The sequence below is a fragment of the Eubalaena glacialis genome, chromosome 8 (genome assembly GCF_028564815.1).
Source record: "Eubalaena glacialis isolate mEubGla1 chromosome 8, mEubGla1.1.hap2.+ XY, whole genome shotgun sequence".
NCBI classification, from domain to species: Eukaryota; Metazoa; Chordata; class Mammalia; order Artiodactyla; family Balaenidae; genus Eubalaena; species Eubalaena glacialis.
In genome coordinates, this window is record NC_083723.1 from 87,432,498 (window position 1) to 87,444,872 (window position 12,375).

General features: G+C 38.6%; 1 protein-coding gene across 3 annotated transcripts in view; it reads right to left on the reverse strand.

The window, feature by feature from the left end:
- ELMO1 (engulfment and cell motility 1) overlaps nucleotides 1-12,375 on the reverse strand; it is a 560,600-nt gene that overhangs the window by 210,819 nt on the left and 337,406 nt on the right. The window lies entirely within an intron of this gene.

Genomic DNA, 12,375 nt, shown 5'->3' on the forward strand with positions numbered 1-12,375 from the left:
TATCACTATCTTAAATATTCACTATGGCAGTTTATCTGAAAAATCATCCTACTTTATCATAAATCATAGGTTTTGCCTTATTGTACTAAAATATCACATCTTGACAAAAAATTGTACTGATTTAGGCTGGAGTTTTTCAACCTCAGTACTACTGACATTTGGGGCTGCATAATTCTTGTTGAGAAGGGGCTATCCTGTGTATTGAAGGATGTTTAGCAGTATCCCTAGCCTCTACTCACTGGATACCAAGTAGCAGCCCTCTCACCAGTTGTGCCAACCAAAAATGTCTCCAGACATTACCCTGGGGTGTAAAACCGACCCTGGTTAAGAGCCACTGATTTGGCTATGAAAACCTAGTGGAAAACCTACTTTATTATATGTATTATACACTTACAAAATAGCTTTTCTTAAATTATAAAAGTGAAATGATTTCTCTGCACTGTAGCAACCGATTTGAATTCTTTTATAAGAAAGCAAAAGAAAAAAATTCTCCTGTGCATTTGCACGATAATTAGATCATTCTGTTATTTGAAATACTGAAAAGACTTTTGGTATGAAAGAGTGGAAGCCTTTGTCTTGGGATCAGCTCCCCATCCAGCTCACAAAATAAATAAGTACCTATATTTCAAAGTTGCTATGCAAAGACTTAGTCTGAACACATGTTTAAAAATATTTCATCAGGGCATCATCACAGTGATTCCTATATAGGTCCTTTAACATTTTCCAGGTGCTTCCCATGCATTGTCTCTCTTTAGACTCATGTAGCCACTGTCTTCTGTAAGATTTTTGTAAACAGAACTTAAGTAGTAACCTATTTGGATAACTAAAAGTTCAGTTGACCTGGAACATCCTGCATTCACTGAAAGTGCTTGGATTATGTGGGCAGCTTTCTTTTTCTTGCACAGATGTGAAGATGGGGTGGAAAGGGTTATTCTCAATGAGCCTAATGGAGACAGGCCCACCGGGAAAGCAATCACTTGCTTGTTATTCTAATTTTTTAGTCCTCTGATTTATTTGTAACTTTGCTTTATTCATAGCAATTTGCAATTATTTAATTTCTCTTTAACTTGTTTCCTCTGTCTTCCAATTGGCATGTCAGCCTTGATAGAGACCACCACATTTATCTTGTTAATGGATAAATACAAAAGCACATACTGTACCACCTCAGACACAGCTGGCACTTAATACATATTACTGAATGAACTGGTTAAATAAATGCAGGATCTGAGTTGGGGGAGAGGCACTTCCTGCAGCCTGACCACTGCCAATGTCGCTCTGGGACTCCCAGGATCCTCTCCCCAAAAGGTCCTTAGTTCAGATTTCTGGCAAGGATTCTCCTCTGACTGTATCTCCTCTCCATAGAAAGAGCATTCCGCTGCAGAAAGGATTCAGCTGGTGGCCTTTTTATACTAATTAAGATATGGGGCATGTTCAACATCCTTCTTCTGTGTGCAATTCAGCTTTCCTGTTTTAAAGGAAACCAGGTGGTGAAGGCAGGGGTGGGTGTGGGGTGGGTGGGAGTGTTAAAGGTGTAGAACTGTCCTGCTTTCCTTGAAGAGCTTACAAACTTTGTCTGATTTCCAACCACACACTTGCATAAATGAATAAGCTGATTTTGGTCTCCAGATCAGCCCAGGGAAAGAGTGAAGAAAGGCAGGCTTATTGAGAGAAAACAATGAAATCAATTTCCTTTAATACAGTTTTGGGGGAAGAAATATATCCTGAAATGGAATGGTCAAGTTTTCTCTCACAAGGGTTTCTTACAGGCTCTGAACTTTCATACTGAAGACTTACTTCTACTAATACTGTCAGCACCATCAAATCCCCCATTTCCAATGACTAGCATTGCTGAGGGCTTTCTCTAAGTTAAGCATTCTGGTAGATATTTTACATACATTATCCCAATTATCCTCACAAAACTAGGAGAAGGTATTTTTTATCTCCATTTTAGAGATAAGAAAACTGATGTGTAGTGGTATTAATTAGATAGCTTGCCCAGGGCCACCCAACTATTAACTGTAGAGTTATGGGGATCTGACAAGTCTTTTCATCCTCAATACCTATGCTGTTGGAAAGTACCACCTTTTCATCTATTAAAAAATTAATAGCTTTATTGAGATACAGTTTACATAACATAAAATTCACCCACCTAAATGTGAAATTCAATGTTTTTTAGTGTACTTAGAGAACTGTGCAACTATCATCATTATATAATGTTAGAAGATTTTCAGCACAACCAAATGAAACTTCACACCTATTAGCAGTCACTCTCCATTCTCTTTTTGTTTTTAAATCTTATTTTTCCATCTTCTATCATTCTGGCCACTGAAAAGCATTTTGTTTCCTTTAATAAATTTTAAATTTAGAACCATAGCAATCAATAGACACTTGTCTCTCCAAGTGTGGCTTTCTCTTGGGAATATTTTATCTTATCATTTTCTTTAGAACAACTGGAGAAACCAAGAGCTTAGGTCAGCAGCCCTATTTGCCACATCCAATCATGGGATTCAAAGAAAGCTGCCCTCTGGACTTCCCCTCAGGAGGAGATGGATCCATCATAGACTTTACTTAGATATAAGGCCTTCAGGGACAGATGATACCTCGGTGTTTGGCAAGAATAATACTTACTTCCCAATTCTCTTTTTTAGTAGTGTTTAACATAGCCTTGAAAGAGAAGGTAGAAAGAGAACCAACAGTTATTGTGTCCCTACAATGACCCAAATGCCTTAGAGCTACTCTACAAGGTAGTTAACACAACCTATATTTGATAGATGTAGAAGCCAAGTTCAGAGGCTGACTAGCTTGAAGCGTTTTTATAAGAGTCTCATCTGTGCTTCAGTGGAAGAAAGTCAAACGTTGGTTGCTGATATTTAGCCTGTTCTAACTGAGCTTAACTACAATCCAGGGAGACAATTTAACCACAGAAGATAGTACAAATGGAGGGCCTGGTTTACTCTAAGGGCTTTGGGCAGGATGACCTGCCATAAATGTGGAATTTCCCATAAGAATTCTTCCTTTGACATGATCAGCTTCTTTCCTCCTCTGGCTATTACAGACTGCTTGATCAAATATTGTTTTCTTTCAGAAGAACTGCAATGCTAAAAAAAAGGGGGGAGATGAGAAACAGGCATTGTGTACTTGGCCTCTTAATCACATTGGGTAAAATATGATATTAAGAGCTTTGCAAATGGACACTGCGACACCTTTGCTCTGGAGAATATTTTACTCAGGACAAAAAAAACTTTCAAAGAGAATTATTAAATAAATAGACCAGCTCTTTAGTAATTTGTATAACTTTTCTAAGTCTAATAAATCTGACCTTGAATTTGACCAGATGTTAAAAAACTGGTCTAAATTTTGAATGAGCATAATTTCTTTCACCTCAAAGTTCTTTATGTGAATTATTATTTAATCACAAAACCTTACAGGATGAATCTTTAGAATAAACTATATCATTTGTTATATTTCCTGAAACCATGTTTCTATTTTTTCCCTTAATTTTAAGGGGATTTTTCTCTTTCTACCAAACCTACATGTATCATAGAAAGCATTTACTAAGTGCATAACTGGGTACAGCAATGTTCTATAAGTTATAACTAGTGAACTTTCAATGAATCGTTTTCTCAATGAATTCTACATTTAAAATCTAGCTATATAATTTATGAATCTTAAATGGTTTGGCTTCTATGCAGGTTTTTATATAAGTTATTTATCATTAAATATCTGAGATTTTCAGACTTTTCTCTCCATTATGCTTTATATTCCTTTTCTCCATTAGTAGTTCCTTTACTTCCTTTTAATTTTAGGTTTCCAAAATTTTCTCATTTGAGCTCAATCCTAGATCTCTGGGTCTACAGAGAACAATACTCACATCAATCAATTTCTCTGTGTCTGGTGAGACCCCACAGGAGGACAGAAGTACCTTTCCCTGGTTGGTCCAGTTGTGTCATCCTCTCATCCACAGAACATGACTGTCTACTCTGCACAGCCTGAATTTATCAGATCTCTGCTTCTTTTGTCAAGATGTTCTGTCAGTGCGGTTCCTCTAGTTGTTATGTGATGACCTTTACTCAAGGCATTTCATTCTATGCAAAACCACGTTAGTGTAAAGAACTGATATCTCCAGCCACCAAGAACAGGGCTTTGTATGTATGAGAGAAACAAAAAGTGTAAAGAAAAAATTCCAGTTTTAAAATCCAGTTTATCAGTAACATAATCAAACCCTTAAGACCCTCTTTCTCAGCCAGATACCCATCTTATCCAATATTTGCCTTCATGTCTAAGTCTACCAAGAATCAATGAATATATACCATGAGATGATTTTGCACATTATTAGAAATGTAATTGTTTAATAGGTTAAGAGAGATATATGAATGTCATGTTTCACCTACTGCAGCTCTCTCAAAATCTCAAATCTCTTCCATAACTCACCTCTCTTGAGAGGTCAGTGGATTGAGATCAAGGCAGGCTGGGTGCCAGTCAGATTTAAGAAAGGCAGGCAAAATTATCAGAAATATTGATGTAAGGGTGTGATCTATATGGTATGGAGCCATAATACTGAGGGATAACAACAGGCAATAGATGCAGCCTGAATTGTTGCAGGGCAGAGATAAGTAAAAAGCAAACCTTAGCCTGGGAGGATGCCTGAAAGGCCCTGCCTTGATTCAGCACCACGGAGAGCACCAACCACATGCCGGGCTTATGGAGGTTCCCTAATGATGACAATCCAGTCTCCTCCACAGAGAAAGCCTGGAACCAGCATCTGTGGTCTATGATGTTCAACAAATGTCTTGGGGTGGGTTGGGTATCAGGTAAAAATAATCCAGCTCTCAGTTTTTCTACCCTTGGAAGTGGTTTTGTTAGAATATCCCTCTAAGAACCTACATTTCCAGACATGGGGAAAACCCATTTTTAAAAATTTCATAATTAGCAACATCCATGAAAGACCATCATGTAATTTTTGGTTAAAAGCAATGCCTCACAACTTTGCAATACACTTTCATTTGTTTAAACAAAATCAAACAAAAACAAAATTCATTGTCTAATTTCCTAAAACTCCACACACATTGGTCCTAGTTTACCTCTAGAGTTATATGCAGTAAATCAGATAATTTTTCACTTGACAGTCCTTGAAATATTTGAAGAAAGTTCTTATTTCTCCTCTTAGCCTTCTCTACAAAAGGCTAATCATACCTCATTTCTTCAACTGTTACTTACAGACATCATTATTTTCTTCTATATATGCTCTTATTTGCCAAGGACCTTCTTAAAATAGGTGCCCCAGAATAATCCCTAGTATTGCAGGAACTGTCTGAGGCAAGTATATTTATCATGAGACTATTAACTCTCCTTGTATTTGGAAACTCTATTTTGGTGAGTGCAGTCTGAGATTGCACTGGTTTTACTTAACAACCATTTACCTTGGGCTTAACTGACAATGTCATTAACTAAAATGCTCATGTTCTTTACCCAGAAAGATTGATCAAAGTCATCTCCTTGGTTTTAAACTTGTACAGTGGAGTTTTAAAAATTGAAGCGCAGAATTTTGTCAAAGTTAAATTAATCTTGATATTTGTCCCACTGTTTCAGTCTACTAGGACATTTAAAAATCTTTAATTATGAAATGCTCCTCTTGATTTGGGTATTCTAAAAAGTCTGATAAGTATAGTTTGCATGCCTTTATTCAGATTATGGATTCAAATCCTTAAAAAGATACAGCGCCCTCCAAAAAAAAGGTTCTAAGAAATTCCTAAAATGTGCCCTCTCTTAGAAACTAGATACACTATATTTAGGGCACCTATCTAATTTATCATGTTAATATTTATGACAGAAAAGAAAGTAATTTTTGGTAAAAATTAAATTTAGGAACCCAAATGACTCCAAGTGTCTGTTACTTTCTCTTGTAAAAACCAAAAACTAGTCTTTTTCAATAATCCATTTAAAATGTTTTCAGTGATAATAGTTTTCAGAATCCACTTTTAAAGATAATGAAAATGATAACATTCACCCCCAGTCCCTTAGCATACACTGATTAACTGCCTGCCACAAAGATGCATAATGAATGGATTCTATTTTCAAAGATGTGGGAAGAATGGGGAATTGGTTATGGGCACAATTACATTGGGGTTAGTAACAAAAGGCAAAATATGTTAATATTTTATTAAATACTTTAGGAAATCATAAGGGATGTGAAAAGAAAATTTTTAGCATGTTGCATAATCTCAATTCAAGTTAAATTTAAGAATTTGTGTTTATTCAAATTATGCTTAACATATCTGGGGGATTTGTATAAGATATATTATGTAATATTTTACAGAATCATAGGATTTCAAGATCGGCAATAATGTTACTCTCCCTTTGCAAATAGCACGCAAGCCTATAGTAATTTGGAAGAAGGCACCCCTACGTAGCAATCTCCAGTTTCTGGCACCTCTCCCATCTTCATTGAAAATTTGCTAAAAATTTTCAATTTTCATTGCCTCTAAATGTGAAACAGACAAGCTTCTTTGGTTCAACCATCTTTCCAACCATTCATGCACGTATTAGTATATGTATTGCATTTCTTGTCCTAGCAATAATGCTACTGCTTATAAACAATAGAGCTAGGCATATTCCATCACCCAGGGAACAGATTTCTAAGGAGCTTATCATTTAGCTTCCCCAAGATACCCATGTCTCCCTGTCAGCTATGTCAAAAGCAGTTGTGACTCATCCTGAAATGTAAACACTGAACATTAAAATGAACATGAGAAAATGGCTTCTGCAGCCAGTGGACAAATACATAGAGACAATAACAAGAAACCAAGAGCTGGAATGTCTATAGAAAAAACTTACCCAAACTAGAAGCAGCAGAGTATACTGCAAAAAACACAAGCTTTAAAGATTTGGGGGAACTCTATCTCAACCACTTACTAGATATGGGAATTTGGGCAAGCTGAGTCTCTCTCTGAGCCTCACTTTCTTCATGTTTTGACAATTGATACTGTAGCAGAAGCCAAAGACCCCTGGGTCCATTCAGGTATGTGTGTAAGCCTAGAATCAAAGCATTAGCAGTCAAGATACCAACCCACCCCCTACAGACTCATAGCCCAGCTCTTATCCCCAGAACCAACAAAGCATGGTCTCCACCATCTATTCACGGGATCTGCTCCAAACAGCCTGTGAGTCAATGTTCAACAGGGTGTTAGCTCCAGCCCTCCAGCAGGTGGAATCTCTCATTAGTTCTGTCTCCTGAGATTTTGAGGGCGAGAAACTGTCTGGGGAATGCATCTGCTCACCACATCTGTATTAAGTCCTATTAGTCACAGGTCCTGCTGTGCCCACAGCTGCATTACTGTGTATGGTTGAGCTGAGCCCAATTCGAGAGGGCCCCATAATAATCATAGGCCATGTGAATGGTGCACCCTTACAGCTGGGCAGTACCCAAGCATACACAGTGGGCTGCCACCATCTTTCTAAGGGGGATGCCTGCTCATAGCCTGGGCTGAAAGAGCAACCCTAGATTTTCATGTTTCGTTCTGTACAATCCATTAAGTCTTAGCATTGATCTTAATATTAATCAGCAACCAATTAATCACAAAATATTCAGTAAACATTAGTGCTTTGGGGGGAACAAAAGAAATGTAAAAGCCCAATCGTACCCGGAAAGAATTTACAATTTACGATAGTCTTGTCTCTCTCAATAATATTTCAAGAAGATTTTAGTTTAAGTAAAATTTGTGGAGTAGTTTTTATACTTTGGAGGAAAGGTGATTTATAAACACAAACTATTTTTATTGACTATAGATCCCGAGCCAGTTCTTTATGAGGTCAGTGTACCCACGAGGAAAGAAATGCAGTGATTAAAGCAACAACAGTTGCAGTTTCTTCTAAGTGACTTTCTTGACAGGAGCACTAGGCAGGGTCCGCTTTTCACTCGTCAGTTCACAATGAGATAACTAATTCTGGGAGCACCATCCTTCAGAATTCCTACTGTGCCCGCTGTAATCAGACCAAGCACAGCTCCCATGGAAAAGCTGAAACTGAACTGTGGTCCATTAGATGGGGTGTCATTGCCTGTTAGAAAACAAAATAGGATATCCCTACCACAAATCAGGTCTACTTAATCTGCCAATTTTTTTTAAATACGAAAAGGATGATATGGTAAAAGAAAGAAATATGCCCTCGCCTCTGGTTCCTTCTAAGCAAGCAGATTTGACTATGTGGTTTAGTCTGAGTTGTAAGGCACCAGAATGGGACCCCTTTGGACACAGAGGAAAGTTGTTCTTGGACTAGCAGATGGAATTGCTCACCAACAAAACAGCTTCTTTTGACCTTGTGTGGGTGTGTATGTGGTGGTGGGAAGGTAGGAGGAGAAATGCAATGATATACTCGGGACCAGAACAGTGGAGCCCAGTGTGAAGGATGGGGGCTTGGAGACAGAGACCTGAGTTCCACTTGTTATCTGGACCCCTTTTTGTGCCGTGCAATCTTGTGCCAGTCACTGGACCTCTGAATAACTTCTCTCACCTGTAAAATGGAGTTTAAGATTGTACCTGTTTCTTAGGACAGTTTAAGTACTAAATGAGATAACAGATGAAAAAATTCTTAGCAAAGTGTCTAGTACATACCAAGTAATAAAAAATATTGGTATTGCATCTTTAGTATGTGAGGTATAATAGTGTAATGCAGAAAAGAGGAGGAGAAGGGTGAATAATCAATGACTGTTAAATGGATTGAAACAAATGCAACAAGACAGATGTGAATTATGATCATTTTGAGGGAAATTATATTACCAATGGCACATTATACATTTATTTATTCCTTTTACACATTCTTTGGTGGGTTTTGCATCCTGGCTCTGATTTAAGGTTAAAAATCAATGATAGTATGGGGCAAATTTGTCAAGTTTTTGACAAAAAAATAAGTTTAACAATGATTTATGCAAATACCTAACTTTATAGGAGTAAAGAAAATGAAGTGTTAGAGACTGACTCTTTTAGTGACCTCTGTCAGGCACAGCTTGCTTTTCATAGGCTAGATGTCCTGCTGTGTTACTCCAGGTAGAAAATGGTAAAACCATTTGGGAGTAGAAATCAAATTCTCCCAAAGTTGTGAGGCTCTCATGATACAGTCTACAAAAGAGATTCTTTCCTGACCTTTATTCTTACGAGACTTTCATCATTCTTCCTTTCAGATGTCTCTAATATACAGGGGCGCTTATCCAGCTCTGTAACACACCCCGAGCCTAGCAAATTTAGAGCATCAGGGGAGGAGGAGAGGATAGTCTAAGCTTCTGATGTACAGGTGTGCACACACATGCACACGTGCACCATGAGTTGACCTCTGTGTCTGTTAGTGAGGACACGTCTCACATTTCTGAGCTTCTTCTGAAAACCTGGGTTTGGTGGGGAGTGGGTGCTGGCAGTTCTGCAAGATAATGATCTCTATTTTGAGCTTTCTCAGACTAGCAAACATTTTCTTTTAAATTTGGGAACTGACATAATGTTGTCAACGCCCCTTTGTGTCAAGTAGAACCATTTACAGAGTCCTCTACCATTACCACCAACATTTAATAAAGAACAAGTCATTTTTAACCCTAAAAAAGTTGGCAGGACACAGATACAGAAAAAAGTTAGTCCCTCTGTGCTACAAAAGACAGATGGCAACTATACTAACATACACAAACACATATAATACATTACATTACATACCACTGGTTGCTGAACAGTGAAAATTCTATCCCAGGCCAGTAAGGTCCTCAGTCCAGAGTCCCTTAGACTCCCTTATTCTAAAATTCCTACTGATTCTCACTTTCTTTGATTCTGTGGGGCTGGTTTCACATACATGTTAAATTCTCCAAGATATATCACTCAACTCAAATGAGCAGAGTCGCAAAATTTTTAAATAATCTCCTGCTGCTCTTGTGGGGGACTTTTTAGCTGGTTCATCACATTTTCTTTGCAGATTTACAAATTCACTTTAAAATCTGAGAGGCAAGGAGCCATGTGGCATCTGTTCTCTCTCCTACCCTTGAGGGCACCCCTGTGCTGCTCCTTCACTTTCCTGCCAATTGGGGAGGGTGGGCAGGCCAACCAGAGGGGAGCAGGAAAGAAAGTGAGGAAAAGGAATCCTGCCAACCTTTCATGAGACTATCCAGAGGAACTGATGGGAAATGACTTCGTATTGCCATGAGGGTAAATAAATAACTTCTGCAGATTCAGCAAGGGTCAAACACCTTTTACCAGAGCATGATGTGACCTCGCCTTCAGAGAATCTCAATACAGGAAACCCTGGGGTGGTTCCCCAGGACCAGGACCACCTTTGGGTATTGAGTGCGGTATAGAAATAACCCCTAGAAACCAAGAGGCCCTGATTCCACATGGGCAATATCCCTATCCAAGAATACTTGGTAGAAGGATTCCTCAAAGATTGTGAACCATTGGAAAGTCTAGAGTTGGTGGTCTAATTTCATCCTTACCCTAAAAGGATGTTTCAGAGACTTCTGAAACCCATGATAAGTTCCTTCCTTTCTAAGGGGACTTCCAAGAAAGGACAAAGGGGAACTGTGGGGAGGGACCTATGTCATCAGGCATTGTGCTGATATCCATGAGGCATCCTATCAGCTTGAGATTTCCTACCAGGGCCAAGCCTGAGATTTCCTACCAGGGCCACCTAGGGCACTTCAGGTCTCCCTGTGGTGAGAGTCTCTAATAAGAGCTGGATGCTGGAATCTTTTCCAGTGCTCAGTGAGCCACACTGAGACAGCTCCCTTACCTTTGCTCTTTTGTATTTTCTGTATTGATGAATTATCTTAATGAACCCAAGTTGTGTGTTGGGGGACGGGTGGAATTCTGATCTGCTCAGGGAAACTACCACATCAGTTAGGGGGCTTTTACAGGCAGATGTTCTGTAAGACAGGGAGCCTGACGGGCTACAATCTTCTGTAGTGCCTGTTGTCATGAGTACCTTAAAATGATTTCAAGGCAGGAATGTGAGCCTAGAGCCAATGTATCAGCTCTTTGTATATGGAACAACATAAAAATTGGATAACTTACCTTTATTAAAAACTAACTGTTTGCGTGTCAAACTTTTAGTACACAGTAGTAGAAAATATTTTATGGCCTGTTAATTAGCTGCTATATTTTCCTCTTTCATTGTATGGCAGAAGCCATTTCTGTGTTTCATTGCTTTTCAGTACTGCCATCAATAGTATCTCACAGAGCCAAAAAATGATTCATTATTATGTTAATAATTAAGAATTATTCTCACTGGCAAGGAGATTAAACCTTTAACTCCCACTTAAGGAAATGTGGCTTAGAAGTCACGTGAAGGAGGCCCTAGATAGCACAGCTTAACTCTAGGCAGGTTTCTTTTTTTCCTTTTCCTCCCTCAAATTTTCCCACATGAGACCTCCTGACACCAGAGCAATAATGATAGCAATGCCTTCCATTTTCCATTCATTCCCAATGGCTCCAAATTACCAATCTGAGCTAGAAATGGAAAAAAGGCAAATTAATGATGAATAAATGACTTGCCCAAAGGCAGGTATAGACTTATACCTTGGCTACCTGTTGGCATGTAAGTTTTGACAACTGTCACTTTTAGAGGTTTCTGTGATACCATTGCAGGAAGAGAATGGCAACGAGGAGAGTTACGAACAAGAAAAGACATGTACTGAGCACCTTCTATGGATTAAGCCCTCTGTTAGGGGCTTTCATATCTGTTTCATAGTTTCAGGTATGAAACTGTGAGATAAGAATCTCAACAGAACTGTGAGATAAAAATCATTACCCAGGCCTTTAGAGGCTGGTGCAGAAGGGCTTATGAAAGTAGTCATCTGAGGTCACAGACTCAGCAAGAGGCAAAGCAGGGATTTAATCATCTAACTCGGACCCTGGTGCTAAGAAAGCAATAGGAATGTCTTTAATGAGGCATAGTTCCTTTCCCTTTGTCTGGTTAGAAATGGGTCTGCAAAATTCTACAACAATCAACCAAAACAAAAAACTTCAGTCAACAATTCTTTTGTGCTTTATAGCCCATATAATGTTAGATCACTGGCTTTATTTTATTTACAGTATAACTAAACCAAGTAAATTTATTTGTCAAAAATGTGGGTTAACATCCCAAGTCACCAGTTCCAGCCCAATCTGGTGATGGGCTGGGGTCGGAAGCACAGAAGGGGAGGAGCAGAGAAATAGACACAGAAGGTTTCTGGCCTCAGAGGCTCCTCAGGCTGAGATTCAGATTTCCTAGTACACATTTGAATGATCATTCTGAAGAATGACTGGTTTTGACCTCCAAAATTTGCTTATTGTTTACATTTTGGTTTTGGAAAGTGGATACCTGCCATAATATCAGGTTTGTTTTAGGATAAAATGTTTCACCCTTAATTTT